Here is a 25,818-nt window from a genome sequence, read left to right as displayed (position 1 = left end):
CACAAGCGGTACCTAATTAAATTTCGTGCCTACGGTGTATCGTCGCTACGGTCTCAGGTTCGAATCCTGCCTCGGGCATGGATGTGTGTGTTGTCCTTAGGTTAGTTACGTTTAAGTAGTTCTAAGTTCTAGAGGACTGATGACCTCAGATGTTAAGTCCCATAGTACTCAGAGCCATTTGAACCATTTTTGAACTCAAAGCCATTTGAACCATTTTGAGTATCGTGTCAGTTGTGGGCCTGTATTCGTGATTTTCTGTCAGAAAGGTCACCGTTCATAGTAACTGACAGACAGACACCTGGTATAAGACAAGTGATATAAGGTGTTGAAGCTGAAGTTAACTGCTACCATAGCTGGCCTGCAGTCAGGCCCAAATTTTCACATTATCCACACGCTACTGACGTAGTGCCCCTGTCCATTATCCTCAATAATCGCGACGTTTCGCTATTCCCGTAAGAGTTTGAGCATGGTGTGCATGTGCACTGAAAGGCTCATTAGCCATCCTCGCCTCAATTATGACTGTAGTGTCTGTTATTTCTGACATGACCAAAAGAACAGACACCACATATACATACAACAAAGGAAGTTTTGCATCATCCCGGTCCCCAGAACTCCTGAAGATAGATGTTGACTGTTCATAGATGTCACTAAACCCGCCCAAAGATGTAAACAACCATGCATGAGCAGCACCAAGTAGGTGCAGGGAATCCGACAGCCGATCAGTGCCAGTCATTCCACAAGGAAGGAAGTACACGGCTCGTGTTGTCTGTAGTTCAGTCATGCCTATTCGGTCAATACCGCTGTTCGATCGAGTCCGTATTGTTACTTTGTGCCAAGAAGGGCTCTAAACAAGGGAAGTGTCTCGGAGTGAACCAAAGCGATGTTGTTCGGACATGCAGGAGACACAAAGAGACAGGAACTGCCGATCACATGCCTCGTTCAGGCAGCTCAACGGCTACTACTGCAGTGGATGACCCCTACCTACGGATTATGGCCCGGAGGAACCCTGACAGCAACGCCACCATGTGGAATAATGCTTTTCGTGTGGTCACAGGACATCGTGTTACGACTCAAACTATGCGCAATAGGCTGCATGATGTGCAACTTCACTCCCGACGTCCGCGGTGAGGTCCATCTTTGGAACCACGACACAATGCAGTGCGGTACACATGGGCCCAACAACATTCCGAATGGACCGCTCAGGTCCGCAGCTCGTGGTAGTGCGGTAGCGTTCTCGCTTCCCACGCCCGGGTTCCCGGGTTCCCGGGTTCGATTCCCGGCGGGGTCTCTGCCTCGTGATGACTGGGTGTTGTGTGCTGTCCTTAGGTTAGTTAGGTTTAAGTAGTTCTAAATTCTAGGGGACTGATGACCATAGATCTTAAGTCCCATAGTGCTCAGAGCCATGGACCGCTCAGGATTGGCATCACGTTCTCTTTATCGATGAGTGTCACATATGCCTTCAACCAGACAATAGTCGGAGACGTGTTTGGAGGCAACCCGGTCAGGCTGAACGCCTTAGGCACACTATCCAGCGAGTGCAGCAAGGTGGAGGTTCCCTGCTGTTTTGGGGTGGCATTATGTGGGGTCGACGCACGCCCCTGGTGCTCATGGAAGGTGCCGTAACGGATGTACGATACGCGAATGCCATCCTCCGACCGATGGTGCAACCACATCGGCAGCATATTGGCGAGGCTTTCGTCTCCATGGACGACAATTAGCGCCCCCATCGTGCACATCTTGTGAATGACTTCCTTCAGTATAACGATATCGCTCGACTAGAGTGGCCAGCATGTTCTCCAGACATGAAATCTATCGAACATGCTTGGGATAAATTGAAAAGGGTTGTTTATGGACGACGTGACACACCAATCACTCTGAGGGATCTACGTCTAAACGTTGTTTAGGAATGGGACAATCTGGACCAACAATGCCTTGTTGAACTTGTTGATAGTATGCCATAGGCACGCATCAATGCAAGAGGATGTGCTACTGGGTATTAGAGGCACGAGTGTGTACAGCAATCTGGACCACCACTCTGAAGGTCTCGCTGTATGGTGGCACAAAATGCAATGTGTGGTTTTCATGAGGAATAAAAAGGGCGGAAATGATGTTTATGTTAATCTCAGTTCCAATTTTCTGCACAGGCTCCGGAACCATCTGAACCGAGGATGAAGGAAAATTTTTTTTGATGTGTCTATAAAAATCGATAGGTTGCCAATTCAACTAAATACCTATGTAGAACAATTACGAACGAATTACATTGGAACGATCATACAGATAATGTGGTGCGAAAGATGACCCAAAGACTGGCGTTTATTGGTAGAACACTTAGAAAATGCAACAGGTCTACTAAAGCGACTGCGTACCCTACGCTTGTCCGTCCTCTACTGGAGTACTGCCGCGCACTGTGTGATCCTTATCAGATAGTATTAAAGGAGGACACCGAGAAATTTCGAAGAAGGGCACCTCGTTTTGTATTATCGTGAAATAGGAAAGAGAGTGTTAAGGATATTGTATGTGAGCAAGGGTGGCAATCATTAAAAAAAAAAAAAAAAGCGTTTCTCATTGCGGCGAAATATTTTCAAGAAATTTCAATCACTAACTTTCTCCTCCGAATGTGAAAATATTTTGTTGACTCCCACCTGCTTATGGAAAAACCACCATCGTATTAAAGTAGCAGAAATCAGAGCGCGCAGAAGGTGTTCGTTTATTACCCGTGCTATTCAGGAGTGGAACGGTGGAGAAATAATCTCAAAATGCTTCTATGAACCGTCTTCCAAGTACTTTAGTGTAATTTGTAGAGTAGTCACGTAGATGGAGAATGAGCCATAGATGGTCACTTAGTTACATGTTCCATGGATAATTTGAAAGATAATTTTATAGAAATGATGTGGAACGTGTCAGTCTACAGGATATCACTTAAATCTCATTCTTGAAACTTTGTGCGTAGTCCCGCAAGATAATTGGTATCTGTCGTAAAGGGCCCACAAAATCATATTTTCCAGCGTTGAAAAACATGATTTGGCGGGCCCCTTACGATAGATACCAATTATCTTGCGGGACTACGCACAAATTTTCAAGAATGAGATTTAAGTGAATATTCTAATATTACTCAGACCGATACGCATGGCTACCACAGGGATCATGAAGACTAAATATAGCTCTCAAAGATGCATTTAGACAGTCATTGCTCCGACGCTTCATACTTGATTGGAACAGGGAGAAAGGCTAACATGTGATACAATGATGCGACACCTCTCCCATATATTTCACAGAGGTTCACACAGAAAGGAAGTTGTTGTTGTTGTTGTGGTCTTCAGTCCTGAGACTGGTTTGATGCAGCTCTCCATGCTACTCTATCCTGTGCAAGCTTCTTCATCTCCCAGTACCTACTACAACCTACATCCTTCTGAATCTGCTTAGTGTACTCATCTCTCGGTCTCCCTCTACGATTTTTACCCTCCACACTGCCCTCCAATGCTAAATTTGTGATCCCTTGATGCCTCAAAACATGTCCTACCAACCGATCCCTTCTTCTAGTCAAGTTGTGCCACAAACTTCTCTTCTCCCCAATCCTATTCAATACCTCCTCATTAGTTACGTGATCTATCCACCTTATCTTCAGTATTCTTCTGTAGCACCACATTTCGAAAGCTTCTATTCTCTTCTTGTCCAAACTAGTTATCGTCCATGTTTCACTTCCATACATGGCTACACTCCAAACAAATATTTTCAGAAATGACTTCCTGACACTTAAATCTATATTCGATGTTAACAAATTTCTCTTCTTCAGAAACGCTTTCCTTGCCATTGCCAGTCTACATTTTATATCCTCTCTACTTCGACCATCATCAGTTATTTTACTTCCTAAATAGCAAAACTCCTTTACTACTTTAAGTGTCTCATTTACTAATCTAATTCCCTCAGCATCACCCGATTTAATTTGACTACATTCCATTATCCTCGTTTTGCTTTTGTTGATGGTCATCTTATATCCTCCTTTCAAGACACTGTCCATTCCGTTCAACTGCTCTTCCAAGTCCTTTGCCGTCTCTGACAGAATTACAATGTCATCGGCGAACCTCAAAGTTTTTACTTCGTCTCCATGAATTTTAATACCTACTCCAAATTTTTCTTTTGTTTCCTTTACTGCTTGCTCAATATACAGATTGAATAACATCGGTGAGAGGCTACAACCCTGTCTCACTCCTTTCCCAACCACTGCTTCCCTTTCATGCCCCTCGACTCTTATGACTGCCATCTGGTTTCTGTACAAATTGTAAATAGCCTTTCGCTCCCTGTATTTTACCCCTGCCACCTTTAGAATTTGAAAAAGAGTATTCCAGTCAACATTGTCAAAAGCTTTCTCTAAGTCTACAAATGCTAGAAACGTAGGTTTGCCTTTTCTTAATCTTTCTTCTAAGATAAGTCGTAAGGTCAGTATTGCCTCACGTGTTCCAACATTTCGACGGAATCCAAACTGATCCTCCCCGAGGTCCGCATCTACCAGTTTTTCCATTCGTCTGTAAAGAATTCGCGTTAGTATTTTGCAGCTGTGACTTATTAAACTGATAGTTCGGTAATTTTCACATCTGTCAGCACCTGCTTTCTTTGGGATTGGAATTATTATATTCTTCTTGAAGTCTGAGGGTATTTGGCCTGTCTCATACATCTTGCTCACCAGCTGGTAGAGTTTTGTCATGACTGGCTCTCCCAAGGCCGTCAGTAGTTCTAATGGAATGTTGTCTACTCCGGGGGCCTTGTTCCGACTCAGGTCTTTCAGTGCTCTGTCAAACTCTTCACGCAATATCGTATCACCCATTTCGTCCTCATCTACATCCTCTTCCATTTCCATAATATTGTCCTCAAGTACATCACCCTTGTATAAACCTTCTATATACTCCTTCCACCTTTCTGCCTTCCCTTCTTTGCTTAGAACTGGGTTGCCATCTGAGCTCTTGATATTCATACACGTGGTTCTCTTCTCTCCAAAGGTCTCTTTAATTTTCCTGTAGGCAGTATCTATCTTACCCCTAGTGAGATAAGCCTCTACATCCTTACATTTATCCTCTAGCCATCCCTGTTTAGCCATTTTACACTTCCTCTCGATCTCATTTTTGAGACGTTTGTATTCCTTTTTGCCTGCTTCATTTACTGCATTTTTATATTTTCTCCTTTCATCAATTAAATTCAATATTTCTTCTGTTACCCAAGGATTTCTAGCAGCCCTCGTCTTTTTACCTACTTTATCCTCTGCTGCCTTCACTACTTCATCCCTCAGAGCTACCCATTCTTCTTCTACTGTATTTCTTTCCCCTATTCCTGTCAATTGTTCCCTTATGCTCTCCCTGAAACTCTGTACAACCTCTGGTTCTTTCAGTTTATCCAGGTCCCATCTCCTTAATTTCCCACATTTTTGCAGTTTCTTCAGTTTTAATCTACAGGTCATAACCAATAGATTGTGGTCAGAGTCCACATCTGCCCCTGGAAATGTCTTACAACTTAAAACCTGGTTCCTAAATCTCTGTCTTACCATTATATAATCTATCTGATACCTTTTAGTATCTCCAGGGTTCTTCCACGTATACAACCTTCTTTCATGATTCTTAAACCAAGTGTTAGCTATGATTAAGTTGTGCTCTGTGCAAAATTCTACTAGGCGGCTTCCTCTTTCATTTCTTAGCCCCAATCCATATTCACCTACTATGTTTCCTTCTCTCCCTTTTCCTACACTCGAATTCCAGTCACCCATTACTATTAAATTTTCGTCTCCCTTCACTATCTGAATAATTTCTTTTATTTCATCGTACATTTCTTCAATTTCTTCGTCATCTGCAGAGCTAGTTGGCATATAAACTTGTACTACTGTAGTAGGTGTGGGCTTCGTATCTATCTTGGCCACAATAATGCGTTCACTATGCTGTTTGTAGTAGCTTACCCGCATTCCTATTTTCCTATTCATTATTAAACCTACTCCTGCATTACCCCTATTTGATTTTGTGTTTATAACCCTGTAATCACCTGACCAGAAGTCTTGTTCCTCCTGCCACCGAACTTCACTAATTCCCACTATATCTAACTTTAACCTATCCATTTCCCTTTTTAAATTTTCTAACCTACCTGCCCGATTAAGGGATCTGACATTCCACGCTCCGATCCGTAGAACGCCAGTTTTCTTTCTCCTGATAACGACATCCTCCTGAGTAGTCCCCGCCCGGAGATCCGAATGGGGGACTATTTTACCTCCGGAATATTTTACCCAAGAGGATGCCATCATCATTTAATCATACAGTAAGGCTGCATGTCCTCGGGAAAAATTACGGCTGTAGTTTCCCCTTGCTTTCAGCCGTTCGCAGTACCAGCACAGCAAGGCCGTTTTGGTTAATGTTGCAAGGCCAGATCAGTCAATCATCCAGACTGTTGCCCCTGCAACTACTGAAAAGGCTGCTGCCCCTCTTCAGGAACCACACGTTTGTCTGGCCTCTCAACAGATACCCCTCCGTTGTGGTTGCACCTACGGTACGGCCATCTGTATCGCTGAGGCACGCAAGCCTCCCCACCAACGGCAAGGTCCATGGTTCATGGAAAGGAAGTAGACGGCGATATTTCCTTAAATAAGACCTTGGCCAATTTACACTAAGGTGACAAAGTAATGGGATAGCGATATGCAATATACAGATGGGGGTAGTATCGCAGACACAAGCTATAAAAGGATAGTGCATTGGCGCAGCTGTCATTTCTATTCAGGTGATCCGTGTGCAAAGTTTTCGGCGTGATTATGGCCGCACGATGAGAATTAACAGAATTTGGACGCAGACTAGTAGGACGCATTGGACATTCCATTTCTGGAATCGTTAGGGAATTCAATAGTCCCCAGTGTCAAGAGTGTGCCGAGAGTACCAACTTTCAGGCGCTACCTCTCACCACAGACAACGCAGAGGCTGACGGTGTTCACTTAACGACCGAGAGCAGCGGCGTTTGCGTAGAGTTGTCAGTGCTAACAGACAAGCAACACTGTGTGAAATCATGGCAGAAGTCAATATTGGACGTACGACGAACGCATCCGTTACGACAGTGAGGCGAAATTTGATGTTAAATGGCTATGGCAGCAGACGACTGGAAAACCGAGGCCTGGTCAGATGAGTCCCGATTTCAGGTGCTAACAGCTAATGTAGTGTTAGAGTGTGGCACAGACACCCATGAAACCATGGACCCAAGTTATCAAAAAGCCACTGTGCATGCCAGTGGTGGCTTCATAATGAGGTGGGCTGCGTTTACATAGTATGGGATGGGCTCTCTGGTCAAACTGAACGGATCATTGAGTGGAAATGGTTATGTTCGACTCCTTTTAGATCATTTGAAGCCATTCATGGACCTCAAGTTCCTAAAGAACGATGGAATTTTTATGAATAACAATGCGTCAAGTCAACAGGCAGCAACTGTTCGGGATTGGTATCAAAAACTTCCTGGTTCAGTTCAAGCGAATGATTTGCCTACCCAGATCGTCCAACATTTATAGGAAATAATTGAGAAGTCAGATGGTTCGCAAAATCTCGCACTTCGAATTATGCACGTCTATAGAGGCAGCACGGATCAATATTTCTGCAGAACACTTCCAAAGACTCGTTGAGACCATGCCACGTCGAGCTGAAAAAAAAAGGTTCAAATGGCTCTAAGCACTATGGGACTTAACATCTAAGGTCATCAGTCTCCTAGACTTAGAACTACTTAAACCGAAAGACATCACACACATCCATGCCCGAGGCAGCACTCGGACTTGCGACCGTAGCAGCCGCGTGGCTCCGGACTGAAGCGCCTAGAACCTCTCGACCACAGCGGCCGGCGAATTACTGCACTACGCAAGGTAAAAGGAAGTTCGACACGATATTAGGAGGTATCCTGTGACTTTTGTCACCTCAGTGTTCAATTGTGGCTTGCGCCTCGTTTCTCATTACCACCACGTTCGCAGTACGCTAAACTCTGGATTTCGTATCTTCATGAGTGTTCTTCGTGTCACCCTTCAGCCGACCGTTTCGTTTAGCCGTGTTCAGTTCTATTTAGTGCTTCTTTTCCACTGACTACACCTCCTACTGAGCTTCTAATTTTACCTCCTACTATGTTATGTAAGACATACTTCTCCTTTTTCATTTGCCTGTTCTCATTTCTTCTACGAGGTCGGCATTGTTATACGGGTTGTGCCAATGTTAGTGATATTTGGTGGCCGGATGCCCTTCCTGACGTCACTACTTCCTTCTCCCTCCATTCGGACGGAATCTGTGTGCCTCATCTGTGGGCGCCTAGAGTAAACCTAATGTTCAAGAGTGAGAATGTTTACTAAACAGATACCTAGTGTGTGTGTGGGTATCAGCTCGGTAGTTACATTGGAAGATGTAGGTAACAGCCCGAAAACCACATCCAGGCTAGCTGGTACATTAGCGGTCGTAATTAATCTGCGTGGCGGATTAGATCCGCGGTAGGTTCGTCTGCCCGTATCCCGGAAGCAGCGAATCAACACTTTCGGTTGTCCGGGCGCGTCTGGAGAGTTTATTACATTAGTGGTCAGTAAAATTGCAGTAACAGTGCTCTACAACACCTAAACTGACTGCCACATTTTTCTTGTCCCAGGCGGCCTGAATGAAAAGAGCTTGCCCCAGTTAGTAGGCAAGATAAATATTGATAGGCCACAGGGATTTCATGTTATTAATCTGCCCAGTATCAGACCTCAGAAGAGCGTGGACTACGACCTTACTCGCAGGTAGCCACTGATTTGAATGGTTATAGGGGAAGGTGGTAGCAATCGCCAAACAAATAAAAGATTTAGAAACTATCGCAAAGAGGTTTATTTGGAAAATATCAGACAAGAATGTACATCTAACAGAGTACAGCCTCCACTGGCATAGACACATACACAGAATGACATACAGAAATAGCATTCACTTATAGCTACACAAATTTAACTGTGAACACTTTAGAGAGAGAGAATACTGAATCATGAGAACAAGGTCTCAGCAACAAAAAAAAAGGGGGGGGGGGAGAATTCAGTGAACCTTACCACATGGTTGGGCCAGCCGTTGTGGCCGAGCGGTTCTAGGTTCTTCAATCCAGAGCCGCGCTGCTGCTACGGTCGCATGGATGTGTGTGATGTTCTTAGGTTAGATAGGTTCAAGTAGTTATAAGTCTAGGGGACTGATGACCTCAGACTTTAAGTCCCATAGTGCTCAGAGTCACCGCATGGTTGGCGCTGCTGCTCTCCCGTACAATCGTGATCGGCCAACTATCGAAACGGTGATCGAATTGAAGCTTCGTTATGAAACTGTACCAGAAGTCACGAAGCGTTACGCTTTTCCGTTGCATAGCGGAGCGTGCGTATGAACAACAGGTTTGTCACGGGCGAGACGGTACCTAGTGGACCTCCCAAGAAGACGTTCCAGAAGGGGACTCGAGCGGCTATGCTCAGAGCTTCTGTTAGCTGGTCGGCAATTTACACTAGTGTGTTTACATCTGAAAAAAGTAGTTGCTGTGCCAACTTGCTAGGTGATCGGGCGACTAGCTGTTGCCCTGCTGGTCGACAAACCTGGCCGCTTCCTGTCTGTTGCAGAATTTTCCTAACCTGGCGCAGCCTCGGCCGTTGGGGCAGCAGGATGTTGTGTGTTCGTGCGCGCCTCAAGAAGGAAAGAGTCACCGTTTAAAGTTGAATCTTTTTAAAGGCCACTACTATTTTGAACAATAGATTAATTCCTCTCGAAATGACGACAGCCGAGGTCTGTTTACGGATTTCGATTCCTCTGTGCACACGGAATTACTATTACAAGGTTTCTTTCATTTCTGTAATTATTTAGTAGTTTTATTTCGATGTGGAGTCTTCAGATAATTCGGAATAAAATTGATATGCGAATTATGGATAGATCAGCGGTTTGTTCCTTGTCAAAAGTTCCAGAATCTTTCACGTGATTTCATATTCATTAATTACTCTCGACTCTTTCTTTGGAACTTCCTGGCAGATTAAAACTGTGTGCCGGACCGAGACTAGAACTCGGACCTTTGCCTTTCGCGGGAAAGTTGGTAGAGTTAGAGACTCGGTCCGGCACACAGTTTTAATCTGTCAGGAAATTTCATATCAGCGCACACTCCGTTGCAGAGTGAAAATCTAATTCTGGAAACATCCCTCAGGCTGTGGCTAACAAGGGGAAGGCCTCAGACACGGCAAACCGATTCGGCTCAGATTTGGCAGGTCGCTTGTGTACAACCCAAAACGAAGGAATATAATATATTTTGGGTCGACACCCCCGCGTTTTTGAGAAAATCACCTCTAAACGTTATGACGAGCAATCGACTCAAAGTTGGCGGGATCGATAGATAATTGTAAATAGAGCACTTTTCATCATCAGATATGGTGTCCGAAAACGCATAATTTTCCAGGAATCGAGGTAAGAAACTTTTACAACTGCCGCTTCTGTACCCACAACGTAAACGTTTTTCGCCGACAGCACGGATAGCGCAACGGTCTGCCGGCACGGTAGCTCAGCGTGTTCGGTCAGAGGGTTAGCTACCCTCTGTAATAAAAACACTGAGTAAACGAACAACCTGAACGAGTGTCATCGGACGTCCGCCACGAACAAATCCAACGAACAATATAGAATAAAATATGATTTTTTTTAAAAAAAGGCCAAGGTAACTGGCTGGGAATCGGAAAACCCGGGTTCGAATCTCGAAGAAACCTAGCGGATGCTATTCTTTTCGTTTGTATTTTTCCATATATCAATTGATAGGGATAGGAGGGTTAATAAGGTAAGCAAATCAATGAGGAATGATGATAATAAGGCAAACTAATTTCTCAAATGCCGTGAGTTAGTAAAGTATTAAACTTTTAAGCTTTGTCACATGAAAACAACTCCGAGTAAGAGTGCTGCGAATTCCTCACGAGGGATCACAGATAGCCAACCGCGCGACGCTTGTTTACAGCGAGGCACGGGACAGAACGCACGCGGTGAGAGTTAAGTTATCCCGATTGCCTCTTCGTCATATCATAGTTGTGAACCTGGAAGAGTGAAGGTGTCCAACACGAGCTTTATAGAAGTTTCTTCGAGATTTGAACCCGGGTTTTCCGATTCCCAGCCAGATACCTTGGCCGTTGCGCTATCGGCGCTGTCGGCGAAAAGCGTTTACCATGTTGGTACAGAAGCGGCAGTTGTAAAAGTTTCTTTCCTCGATTTCTGGAAAAGTTTGCCTTTGCGGACCCCATATCTGATGATGAAAAATGCTCTATTTACAATTATGTATCGACCCCTCCAATTTTGAGTCCATTGCTCGTCATAATCTTTAGGGGTGATTTTCTCAAAATTTCGGGTGTGTTGACCTAAAATTTCTTAAGAGTCCTTCGTTTTAGGTTGTACACAAGCGACCTGCCAAATCTGAGCCGAATCGGTTGGCCGTGTCTGAGGCCTTCCCCTTGTAAGCCATATCAGCGCACACTCCGCTGCAGAGTGAACGTCTCATTCTGGAAGCATCCCCCAGGATGTGGCTAAGCCATGTCTTCGCAGTATCCTTTCTTCCAGGACCGCTAGTTCTCCTAGGTTCGCAGAAGACCTTCTGTGAAGTTCGGAAGGTAGGAGACGAGGTACTGTCAGAATTGAAGCTGTGAAAGCGGGTCGTGCTTTGGTAGCTCGGGTGGTACAGCACTCGCCCGCGAAAGGTAAAGGTCCTGAGTTCGAGTCTCGGTCAGGCACACAGTTTTAATCTGCCGGGAAGTTTCAAATCAGCGCACCTCCGCTGCAGTGTGAAAATCTCATGCTGGCTCATCCTTAGTCTCCGGCCTTGCACGGCCGCCCAAGCGCTCATCACTGCATGTAACGTTCTTGAGACGGCTCGTAACAGTATTTTACGTTACAATTGCCCCCCCCCCCTCCGCCACCCTTAAGAACTTTGAGTCTGAGGCAGATCGGTTAATTATGATTTAGTGACTCCTCCCCCCTCCCCCCCCCCCCCCCCGTTTACAAATGGCATTATCCTTCGTAAAATTATGTAACCTAAGACATGAATGAGTCAATGGAAGAAAGGAACACAATTATTATACCAACACAAAAGATATATCGCTACTTTTCATTAGCACTTCTTAGCAAGAGCACTGAAAAGAAAACACAAACAAAATCATAAACATATTTCAAAGCTACCCGGGAGTGGCAAGAACAAACATTTTCTTCTACAATGCATCATCTTTATTACATGAATTAACACAAAGTGCCATTAACATAAGATCTCGCCCCCCACACATTTAAAATTAATAAGTATGGATGGTGAGTAGCACATATGAGACTCTTGTCGAAGCCGAAGAGTTCTTCAAAAACAAGGAAAACACTATTAAGTTGACTCGTGAAAAGAAAGATAAAATGGCACTCTACCAACTCATCACTTGCGATTTAGCGTTTGTGAGATGGAGTAGGGTAGAAATGGCTTTCCGTTCTCAATTTGAGGGAGCACTGTGGCCTACAGATGTGTTTGGTATAGTACTACACAGACGGGCAGAAGTGGGCTTGACGGTCGCGTGCTCTGACAGCCGACAGCTGGAGATCGCCCAGTGACGTCGGAGCCATCCCCCATGCCGAGACTGAGACGGATCGGCTGTCTGCGTGCGGGCCCACCTCCTGCGATCGGCAGACATGCGAAGACGCCCAGCTGCACAACTATAAACAGTAGACCCTCCTGCGATCGGCAGACATGCGAAGACGCCCAGCTGCACAACTACAAACAGTAGACACCGTATAACAAGACGTCTCTCGTAGCACCCTGAGTTGGATGTAGTTGCGCTTGGTATTCAGCCACGCCTGTCTGTTAACGCCAGGAGCTCTCGTTCCTCAAAAAGGCGAATGACTAATGTCTTCACTTAATCTCATGCGTGAAGCTAGACTCCTCGCAGACAATGGTGGGTCACTGGCTGATGCTTTATCTCCGCTACTAGAAGAGGGCAATTAATAGTTCATAACTTACATAATAATAACTGCTCTTAATTTCACGCATTAATATAATAATACTTATTTCACTGATAAACATTAAAATCTGGGTCCTATGGAATTCATGTCTCTTTGAGTTCGAATCACACAATGTTTTGATCAAATGGGCAAAACATATTCAAACAGATTAAATTTGAAAGTAGCATTAAGCTGTAGTCTTCCAGGAACTTGGGAGGGTTCACTGGTTTTTCTCTTAGTGCTTAAAGTCTCTAAATTAACCTAAATTCTTACTTTTCTAAAACAATGTACACCCTCCGAGCTGTCTGGAAAGGACACATACAGCAGGACATTACAGCATTACTTATAAATTATTAGAAGCAAACGTGAACACTTTGAACCTTGTGGAGCAAATAATGAGGCGATTTAAACCTAATATTGTTACCAATTCAGTGACAGAATGGCATGTAGACCCTTTCTATGAGTAACAAGTGTGACGAGGAATACAAAGAAATGTTCATACCAGCTCTTTCTCTCAGCGTGCCGCGCTGGGTAGCGGCACGTTCTGAGGCGTCTTCTCACGGTCCGCGCTGCTCCCCCCGTCGGAGGTTCGAGTCCTTCCTCGGGAATGGGCGTGTGTGTCGTCCTTAGCGTAAGTTAGTTTAGGTTATATTAAGTAGTGTGTAAGTTTAGGGACCGAAGACCTCGGCAGTTTGGTCCCGTAAGACCTTACCACAAATTTCAAATTTTTCTCTCAGCGTGCCGATTCAGCGACGGTCGATTCTAATACAAGAGACACTGAAATTCACACAGATTGTCTACGTTTTTGGGTAGCGACAGAAACTGGATTCTTGGGGCAACGAGAGTTTTGTCTCTCGCCTGCCGGTTTTCGGAAACTGTTAGTTGAGCAAGCACCTCCTTCTGACACGAGTGAGCGTTTGAATGTAAAAAAAAAAAATGAAACTCCAGGTTCTTGGGGTATATACATTGATTGGTGTGCTGCAGCAATCGCACAAATCAGACGAGTCCTACCAATACTGGAGTAGGCAACTCTAAGGACGACTGACTACCTTCAGACAAGTAATTTTTTCGCAGGTCGCGCCGGAACCTGAAGAGTCAACCCTGCGAGAAGTTTTCGATGCACTGTCTACTAGCACTCATAAATAAAACAACTCAAGTGGGACAATATCTCGTACATGACTGGAGTCAGTGAAACGAGTTTGGTTCTGCAGGACCACCAATGGCCTAGACCACATAATGGCTGAATTTCAGGAGATAATCCCACAGTATTCTGCATCATTTAATACAATTTTACTAGATTTAAATTTTCACAGAAGCGACTGAAATGAACAATGATATTACACTGTACTTGCAATATTTAATAGCACCACTGGAATAACACAAAAATAACTGGATGGTTCTTTAAATAATCTGTAATTATTCTGCGATATACTGAGGTGATAAAAGAGGATTCTTTCTCAGCTCAACAAAAAAGTATCTTCAGGTTACTTATGTCCTGAAAACCTTTTTCAGTGCCGTTGTCCGGGTCTTATAATAACCATGAATGGACGTCTACGATTTTCTGTCTAATTTCTCTATCTCTCGAAAAAACTCTTCTGTGTTCCTAGCAGCATGGCAGAAACTTGTCTGGAGTATTGCAATGTTCCGCTTCCCATAGTGGAAGCAGACCAAAATGACTGCCATTCACAAGCCCTCGAAGGATCCTGCTATCGCTACTAAGAACAGGTCCATCAGCCTTCTGAATACCACGCCCAAGGTTCTAGAATCTTTGATCCTTCACCACATTTCCCAACCACTGGCGTCGGCTGGAACAATCCGTCTGGAGCAGCTTGGATTCGCTTCCCACTTGCTGGCTGAACTCGAAGTCCTTAGGATCGTGAAATATGTCAGCAAGGACTTTAACTCCACCATGTCGACGCCAGCTGCTTCCCTACACCTGCAAAACGCGTATGACAAGATCTGGCAGGACAATCTTGTGAACAAAATGCTGACACAGACGACCATCACCAACATCTATGTGAAGATCTTAGATAATTTCCTCCACGATAGGACTTTCTTGCTTACTCAGCAAGGTCAACGCTCCAGCTTACATCACATGTCGATGGGGGCCCCCTCAGGGCTCTGTGTTGTCTCCCATACTTCATAAAATTTATGATAACGATACTCCAGTCCTCCCACAATACAACCTAGCGCAATACGCCGATGATACAGCGCTATATACCACCGGCCACAACACAGACCATACCTCATTGCTTGCCTCCAAAGGCAGGTGGACACGACAGTGACCTGGTGTCATTCCGACACGATTGCCTTCAATGCTGCCAAAACTACAGCAGTCTACTTTACTATACAGCGCCCTATCCTCCGCCACAGCATCACTATTGCAGGCGTCCAGGCCTCATGGTCCCCTGATACCAAATACCTAGGTGTCCAGATGGATAAAAAACTGCTCTTCCGTCACCATGCAGAACATGTAACCCAAAAAGAATTGAAGCTGATTAAAGCGTTTTGCCCAATGTTCACCAGCAGGGAACTGAACCTCGACACCAAGCTCTGGCTGTACTGGATGGTAGTCCACCCTTCCTAAGCTATGGCTCCACTGCGTGGGCTACAATTTGTGCCTCCCAGATGCAGATCCTCCAGTGTCCGCAGAATAAGGTGCTTCGGTGGAGTCTGAATGCCCCCCCCCCCCTTCATGAGGGTAGTTATCGTCCATGAGGAAGTGGACGTTGCCACTCTCAAGACGTCCATGCGAGAGAAGGCAAGGCATCTCTATGCCAAAGTAGAAGCCCTACGCGACACGGTCGCTGGCTTACAAAACATTGGCACCACGCCTCCCCAGCACAGGCACTGACACATTGTTCCTCTCACCATCCTTGATGACTCTGATTCCGACCACAGCTAGCGACAGCCTTGTTATGCTCACTCATGCAGCGCTAGTATGGCCTTGACCACTCGATGGGAGTCGACCATCGTAATCCATCAATGTTGATACCTAATGTCGTTGTTGTTGTTGTGGTCTTCAGTCCTGAGACTGGGTTGATGCAGCTGTTCATGCTACCCTATCCTGTGCAAGCTTCTTCATCTCCCAGTACTTACTGCAACCTGCATCCTTCTGAATCTGCTTAATGTAATCATATCTTTTGTCTCATTCTACGATTTTTACCCTCCACACTGCCCTCCAATACTAAATTGGTGATCCCTTGATGCCTCAGAACATGTCCTACCAACCGATCCCTTCTTCTGGTCAAGTTGTGCCACAAACGTCTCTTCTCCCCAATCCTATTCAATACTTCCTCATTAGTTATATGATCTACCCATTTAATCTTCAGCATTCTCCTGTAGCACCACATTTCGAAAGCTTCTATTCTCTTCTTGTCCAAACTATTTGTCGTCCATGTTTCACTTCCATACATGGCTACACTCCATACAAATACTTTCAGAAACGACTTCCTGACGCTTAAATCTATACTCGATGTTAACAAATTTCTTTTCTTCAGAAACGCTTTCCTTGCCATTGCCAGTCTAAATTTTATATCCTCTCTACTTAGACCACCATCAGTTATTTTGATCCCCAAATAGTAAAACTCATTCACTACTTTAAGTGTCTCATTTCCTAATCTAATTCCCTCAGAATCATCCAACTTAATTCGACTGCATTGCATTATCCTCGTTTTTTCTTGTTGATGCTCATCTTATATCCTCCTTTCAAGGCAATGTCCATTCCGTTCAACTGCTCTTCCAAGTCCTTTGATGTCTCTGACAGAATTACAATGTCATTAGCGAACTTCAAAGTTTTTATTTCTTCTCCATGGATTTTAATACCTACCCCGAATTTTTCTTTTGTTTCCTTTACTGCTTGCTCAATATACAGATTCAATAACATCAGGGAGAGCCTACAACCCTGTCTCACTCCTTTCACAACCACTGCTTCCCTTTCATGTCCCTCGACTCTTATAACTGCAATCTGGTTTCTGTACAAATTGTAAATAGCTTTTCGCTTCATGTATATTATTCCTGCCACCTTCAGAATTTGAAAGAGAGTATTCCAGTCAACACTGGCAAAAGATTTCTCTAAGTCTACAAATGCTAGAAACGTGGGTTTACCTTTCCTTAATATTTCTTCTAAGATAAGTCGTAAGGTCAGTATTGCCTCACGTGTTCCAATATTTCTACGGAATCCAAACTGATCTTCCCCGAGGTCAGCTTCTGCCAGTTTTTCCATTCGTCTGTCAAGAATTGGTGTTAGTATTTTGCAGCTGTGAGTTATTTAACTGATAGTTCGGTAATTTTCACATATTTCAACACCTGCTTTCTTTGTTACTGGAATTATTATATTCTTCTTGAAGTGTCATACATCTTTCTCACCAGATGATAGAGTTTTGTCTGGACTGGCTCTCCCAAGGCCGTCAGTAGTTCTAATGGAATGTTGTCTACTCTTGGGCCCTTGTTTCGACTCAGGGCTTTCAGTGCTCTGTCTAACTCTTCACGCAGTATCGTATCTCCCATTTCATCTTCATCTACATCCTGTTCCATTTCCATAATATTGTCCTCAAGTACATCGCCCTTGTATAGACCCTCTGTATACTCTTTACACCCATCTGCTTTCCCTTCTTTGCTTAGAACTGGGTTTCTATCTGAGCTCTTGATATTCATACAAGTGGCTCTCTTTTCTTTATAGGCCTCTTTAATTTTCCTGAAGGCAGTATCTATCTTATCCCTAGTGATATAAGCCTCTATATCCTTATATTTGTCCTCTAGCCATCCCTGCTTAGCCATTTTGCATTTCCTGTCGATCTCATTTTTGAGATGTTTGTATTTATTTTTGCCTGCTTCATTTACTGCATTTTTATATTTACTCCTTTCATCAATTAAATTCAATTTTTCTTCTACTAGCCCTCGTCTTTTTACCTACTTGATCCTCTGGTGCCTTCACTACTTCATCTTTCAGAGATACCCATTCTTCTTCTACTGTACTTCTTTGCCCCATTTCTGTCAATTGTTCCCTTATGCTCTCCCTGAAACTCTGTACAACCTCTGGTTTAGTCAGTTTATCCAGGTCCCATCTCCTTAAATTCCACCTTTTTGCAGTTTCTTCAGTTTTATTCTAGAGTTCATAACCAATAGATTGTGGTAAGAGGCCACAACTGCCCCTATTACAATTTAAAAACTGGTTTCTAAACCTCTGTCTTCCCATTATATAATCTATCTGAAACCTATCAGTATCTCCAGGATTGTTCCACGTATACAACCTTCTTTTATGATTCTTGAACCAAGTGTTAGCTATGATTAAGTTATGCTCTGTGCAAAATTCTACAAGACGGCTTCCTCTTTCATTTCTTACCCCCAACCCATATTCACCTACCATGTTGCTATCTCTCCCTTTTTCTACTCTCAAATTCCAGTTACCCATTGCTATTAAATTTTCGTCTCCCTTCACTACCTGAATAATTTCTTTTATCTCATCATGCATTTCATCAATTTCTTCATCATCTGCACAGCTAGTTGGCATATGAACTTGTACTATTGTAGTAGGCGTGGGCGTCGTGTCTATCTTGGCCAAAATAATGCGTTCACTATGCTGTTCGTAGTAGCTTACTAGCACTCCTATTTTTTATGCATTATTAAACCTACTCCTGCATTACCCCTATTTGATTTTGTGTTTATAACCCTGTAGTCACCTGACCAGAAGTCTTGTTCCTCCTGCCACCGAACATCACTAATTCCCACTGTATCTAACTTTAACCTATCCATTTCCCTTTTTAAATTTTCTAACCTACCTGCCCGATTAAGGGATCTGACATTCCACCCTCCGATCCGTAGAACGCCAGTTTTCATTCTCCTGATAACAACGTCCTCTTGAGTAGTCCCCACCCAGAGATCCGAATGGGGGACTACTTTACCTCTGGAATATTTTACCCAATAGGGCGCCACTATCAATTAATAGTACAGTAAAGCTGCATGCCCTCGGGAAAAATTACATCTGTAGTTTCCCTTTGCTTTCAGCCGTTAGCAGTACCAGCACAGCAAGGCCGTTTTGCCCCTGCAACTACTGAAAAGGCTGCTACCCCTCTTCAGGAACCACACGTTTGTCTGGTCTCTCAACAGATACCCCTCCGTTGTGGTTGCACCTACAGTACGGCCATCTGTGTCGCTGAGGCACGCAAGCCTCCCCACCAACGGCAAGGTCCATGGTTCTTGGGGGGGTCTAGTGTCGTTAGCGGTTTTGTTACCTATTGCCTACACCATGGTCTTCCACCGTCAGAGGGTGGTATGGGACTTCAAATCCCACCGCCACACCTTGTCTTTTGTATGACATCACTGTCAAATGGAACAGTTTTCACATCTATGAAGACAGTAGAACCGTGAGCCATCAGTGAAGCTGTATTTCAACCTCCAACAAAAATAACTGTCAATGACAGTTGCACACCAGAGCAACTTCATAGCTAGCTGAAAACTGTTCACGGTTCTGCAGTACGAAGCTCTCCCCACCGAGTGCAGCAGCAGGAGCAGTAGTAGTATTAGTAACAGCAGCAACAGCTGCTGCTGCTGCTCATCGATAGTTACACTGTGGCTACATCGCCACGGTTCATGAGTACGGAGCTGTCATTGCCGAGCGCACCAGACTCGCCTGACTAACGTTCGCCAGCATAAGCAGTCGAAGGAGTATATCATCAATTGCACTCAATATTCTGGCCCTCATAGAGTACCTTCTCTGCACCACATAGCGGGATGTCACCACTGATTTCATCGTCAAGCTACCAACCTCTGGGGACATGAAGTACAACTAGCACAACAACATTCCACTATACGGTAATGAACACTATCCTAACACCGAGCCACACACCCAATAAATATTGGAATTACATTCTCCTGGAAGCATGTTTAGTCTCAGCTTTATCCTCGATAAGGATAGAAGCTGGAATTAAAATTTGGGCCAAGTCTAGCACTTGAAGCCAGGTCTCCTATTTACTAGGCGGACGTGCTGTCCACTACAACAGCGTGGCGTTCTGGTTAACACAGCTGCATGAAGTACCCTTGTCTAATGCCCTGCCTAACACAAACTCCGATATTGGTGAGGCTCACTGGTATCGGAATAGCACCCCATTACACACAAAGCTGGGGTGCTAATCCAATGTCGGCTAGCCTCAGCAATAGTCGCGATTTAAGATGGGGAAAATCAAGATGGATTGAGGTGTGAATTGAAGTTTGTGTCCATGCACTTGTGTTAGCAACAATGTCAGGGTGGTTTAGTGGATGGCACATCTGCCTAGAAGCAGGAGACTTGGGTTCAAGGCCTGCCTTTAGCACAAATTTTAATTCATTGCATGAGTTTCTATACTTAACCAAGAACTATTTTTTGTTATTCATATTAAATCTATAAGTATCAGAGCAAACTGCATTCTATGGCACTTTTCATAACAAATTGAGAACAGTTGTCATCTCTGTAAGTGCAGCATTCGCGTCTTTGTCCTGAGACGCCCTCGATGTTGGACGACCAGAGTGAGGCTGTAGACCCTGCATTGCTGAAGTAAACGTTCGTCCCTCCACTGTTGTAGCTGCAGTCCACAGCTGGTCCTGTGGTGAAGGAGAGGGGGCTTTTGGAGCAGCGATTCCAGTCGTGTGGGCCATTACGAGTTTCACACAGTCAGGAACAGTTGCACGTTCCCTCTGTGTTTTTGCGGGACATGAGGTTGATATGCGGAACTTCTTGAGAGCTGTTTGAAATTCGTTACAGCCCTTCCAAGTCGCTGCATGCGGGCCCTGGCAATCCGCGCATTTAGGGGGTGAGCCTGGAGGTAGTGTGCGTTCAGTACTGGGGTGCATGGCGCCACATTTAACACACTGTGCCGATAGCCAACAATAATTAGATGTCTGCGTCCAATGTTGACAACGTTTACACTTGTACGGTTCGTTGCAGGAGCGGTAATCCTCCTCCCGCACTTCCGTCGACAGCACATAGCGGACTCCGTAGGTGCTATCAGATTGATCCCCCTTTGGTAGTGTCACAGCGTACACTGGCAGTGTGTGGAGCTTTCCCTGCTTCTTACGATTGAATTGGTGGACATCCTTATGGTAAAGTCTTGCTCTTGTAGATCTTTGTGCACTTCCTCCGCAGTAACCGACGGTGGCAAATCTTTGACTACTACCTTCATATCCCTGCTGGTGACACACTGGCACGTGTAGAATGGTAACTTTTGATTCTTGGAAAAGTCGAACACCTTCTGATAATCCTCGAGAGTGTCAACCCAGATTTTACACCATCTTCCGTGTATGCAGTTCATAAACCACCAGAAATCTGTTCCTTAAGGTCACGGCGCAGCTCAAAATGGTTGACACAGTTGTAAATCAGTGTGGATGGTAACTTCGGCGCTTTTGGAAACGACGGAGGTGGAGGTGGCGGATCGCCGGTCGTAAGATGCTGCACCGCCGCTCCAGCTAGAGCGTGATATGTTTTTGTAGTGACAAGGGTCGGTTGCGCAGCTCGTTCCAGTGCCTGAGCAGCACTGCAGTGCACTGTCTTCCTGCGCTGCACTGGTTGAAACCCCTTGTTAGACATGGTGTCAAAAACAGGTTGGCATGCCATAGAGTCACCATCCGTATTTATTGTCCTATGAGGACCTGTTGCTGTCGCTCTTTAGCCACAGTCAGACGACGGTATTTCCTCAGAATCATCGCCTGTGTCCTCCTGAAGAAGTTATTGGATACTGTGGGGTGGCGGGTGGATTAATAGAATATTTGTTATGTATTTATGCTGTTTGCCGTTCTCAACACTGGCTCTCTAACTAGAAAATTGGCAACCAGAAAGTGATTAGCAAAACGTGAAGCCTGTAATTAGAATTCCTAGTGCCCACTTCATCTGAAAAATATATTTATGGCTACAGCTTACAGCTCTGAGGAATTCGGTGATTGTCTGGGATTCATAATCAAAAACCATTCTCTCTAAAATGTTCACTATATTCTGAAAGTCACAGACCAAAAAGAATCCACACAATCCAACTACCAGAGCAGTTAAGAGTCTAATGCACTGATGCCACTATAACTGTTCAAATTAAATGTTTAAGTGAATGCTCGCCATAATTTGATGATAATGTTCATCAAACGCCACACTAAATAATGGTAGAATGTCTGTCCTGCGGCGGCAAGTGAAAATATGACATACGCAAACTGGAGATAGACCATTAAAGTCATCCCAGAATTAACACTTCACTCGAAAACGATTTCATGGTTACGCGTATCCCGAGTAACTTATAACGGCATCCCAGGCTGTTTATAGCAATGATACCGACGCTACGCGACGCGACTTCCGGCAGAGGCGATGCGCTAATCAGCGTCTGGAGAGAACTGGGGCCTTCCTTCTCTCACGCAGCGTTCTTACATATAAAGCCGCGGTGCGGACGGCTAAGGGAACGCCTGATCAAATCTGCTCTTCCGACTAGCCGCTGGGCTAGTAATGCACCACTTTAAGTTATCAAATAAATCATTGCTTCCTTTGCTGATGGCCGATGAAGTTTTCAATTTAATTGTGCAATCAGCACACAAGTAAGTAATCATAATAAAAGTCTGACATGGCTAAGTCAAATATTTTGGGCGAGAGGATTAATTCAATTACATTACACGCAGTAGACGAGCACTGAACTTGCTCTTTGGAGATGTGCTATAGCTATAGTTTTATAGTTATTCTGTTGAAACTTCTCACATTTTTATGATTATAGCGGATCTCTCTTCTATTTAAATTTAAAGATCCTAGCTTTATTTATTTGCCTACTTAATCTATCTTGCTTCTTTACTTTCTAAGACAAAACCATAAAATCATGAATGTCAACTAAAATTTTAATTTGTGAGATCCAGAATACTGTTTCTACTAAATTATTATGCAAAAGGAATCTAAATATAATTTTTTTAAGTTTCTAGCTCTTTTCTGTTGCGCCAATGATTTTTACAGAAAAACATCCAAATTTCGAAAATGGTTAAAGTTATTGATCTGATATCCAACACATATTGATTTTGTATTACTCCTGACATGCTAGAAACGTTTCAGGTTATTTACTTCATTTTAAAGTATTGCGCAGTATTTATGACGTCAGAGCTAGTTACAACGGACTAGGCTGGCACACAATGGAAAGACTGATGTGAATTTTATAAGGCGTGAGCATGCTGCTTCCCTACAATACGACGTATTTCTTCTAAAGGTCCTTTCCGATGACGTCGGTAGTCTTCGTACTTCTCCACCCAGTGTTTAGCTTTTCTGCCTGTTATAGACCTAGCCTTTGTTTCGCGGTGTCATGCTGTAGTTGCGGTACAGTGTCATCCAGGATAATGTCCGACGCTATACCCGTGACGTGAGCCATGTCATCATCAGATACTGAACCGACAGCAGCTTGCAGTCTCCTTCACACGTCCGCCGACGCGTCCGTGAAAAACACAATTGCGCAGATACTTACGCGAATACACGAAAAAACACGACAACTGACTAACGACGCACGCTTCGGTAAGAATACTTCGATACTTTCGAGAACTTCGAGTCACAAGAATTAACAACCAACAAAAACTGGGAAGCTGCAGTGAAATACCGACCATTCAATATGTACTTAGTACGAAAAAAACTTCTTACGAGCACTGACTGTCCAGCGGCACGAACTTGCAGTAAATTCATTTAAGCAAGTAATAGTATACATATTACGAGAATTTAGAAAGTAAACTGTCATTCATAACCAGTATTACATGGAAACAAAAATAGTAGTAGATCAAAGTGAACAGAACGAGATAGTACCTGACGTACCGAGAAACATCATGGAACCAGATAGCTGCTACCGAAATGAATACACAGGTAGCGTCACAAAGTGACAATTGGCTTACGTGGAATACCACGTGTACGTAAATGATCACTTTCATAGGATGAGGCCGTCACAAATAAAACAGGAATAAACGGACGAAAAGAATGAGGAAACTTACGGGAAGATAATGATTACGTAAGTGAATCGATTGATATGTTCAGTACTCCGCAAACAGAGAAAGAACCAATAGAATCACATGGTGTAGAATCAGAGCATGAGAATACAGCAGAACAGGATAGCGAAAACCCATTAAGCATGAACGACCTGTTATAGATCTTGTCTACATAAATTACTAGAATTAACAGTCAAATTAAGGCACAAGTTAGTAGCCTTGATAATCATCTCAAAACACAAGTTAGTAACCTTAATAACTAGCTGAAAGCAAAAAATAGTAACCTTGAGAATCAAATGAAAACACAGGGCATAAAGATCAGTAAACAGATCGAAAAAGTAGACCAGAAAGTAAGTGTTATGACTACTGCAGTAGAAGACATGAAACTTGAAATAAATGCCATAAATACCAATGTGACCACTATGCAGGGCGGATCAGTGATATAAACGAAAGGTTCGGTTTAGAAATCATACAGTTCCTAGAAACGTAGGGCCTTTAGTAGTAACGAAAGTCGAAGAAAAAGTTTTCGGTCTGAAAACAGAAATTGGTGACGAATGTAGAAATGAAATCTCACATTCGAGACAGAGAGTGGTTTATCCTGAGAAAAAAATAAGCAAGCAGGTAAATATTTGCAAACAGCAGTGTAACCAAAACACTTCAAAAATTCACGACAATATCTGTGACCTTGGAAATAAAATAAGAGACAAGTCCCGTTGTGTCAATGATCGGATACATCATAACAACTGTTAGGGGGCGAGGAACGCTCTTATCCTGTCAAAATACATGCTTGCTGGCACCCATTGCATTTACCGAAAAATTGCAAAAGGATTCTTCCTGAATATTTGATAGAGCAGGATACTATTAATGTAGTTATCAGTGCATTAGCAGGTGATGCTAAACGATGGGGAGTAAATTTGAACACAAGTTCCATGACGTTTAACGAATTCAAACAAAAGTTTACCAAGGAATGGTGGTCAGGACGAAAACAAGACTGTTTATGCGATAATTCGTAATGACTAGATTATATGACAATAGGGGTAGAAACTCTAGGAAGATTTCTGTGAATCCTGGTACCGAAAATTGACACACTTGAAGAAGTAGACGTTCAGAATCCGAGATTATTTTGGAACTTCGGAAAAAGCTGCCAGTGGATTCGAAGACATACGTAGGAAGCAATCATAAAGGATTTACTGCGTTTGTCGAAAGAGTAGATTCGAAGATCATTGTCAAGGTAATCGTGATTATCGCCATAATAAATAAAAGTAGGGTTAATCACAGTGACAGCGAACAAAATGAAGGCAATAGATACCATGTTAATATTGTTCAATGAGATAGGAGCAGAGGTAAAAGTACTTCAGCCGTTCGCGGAAGAAGATTTGCACCGTGACATTAGCACGATAGCAATAACACGTATAAATGAAGACCTCGTATGTCGTGGCCCAAACTAACACGGACAGGTTTTCACGGCCCAAACGTAAGAAACAATACCGGCGTACACGTAAGGAATGAGTCACGGCAGGCAGGCGTTGAAACTTACACCAGCGTGCGAACAGAGAGCCGGCTAGCGAAGAATACATCAGATCTATCAGCTGTTCGTATGGAAGCTATAGTTACGGTAGTAGAACAGAATGAGAGCGGCACTGTAGATCACTGAACCTGCTTCGGCAGATAACGGCACCGGGCAAGAATAAACGTTAACAATTTGAATAACTACAAAATTTGCGAAAATGAGTTGTCAGGGATTACTAGTTGGTGTGAACAGATCGATTATCTGTACCAGGGGCTAAAGCAGTGCGAGTGGGAGGATTTCAAAAGGAATTAGGCGGCCAAAAGCTTAGGGAGTAATGAAGGGAGAAAAAGGGAAGTCCAGTATAGGATGTGGTTCGATAGCGAGGAAGGAATG

The sequence above is a fragment of the Schistocerca gregaria genome, chromosome X (assembly GCF_023897955.1).
Source record: "Schistocerca gregaria isolate iqSchGreg1 chromosome X, iqSchGreg1.2, whole genome shotgun sequence".
NCBI lineage: Eukaryota > Metazoa > Arthropoda > Insecta > Orthoptera > Acrididae > Schistocerca > Schistocerca gregaria.
This window is presented reverse-complemented; position numbering follows the sequence as displayed.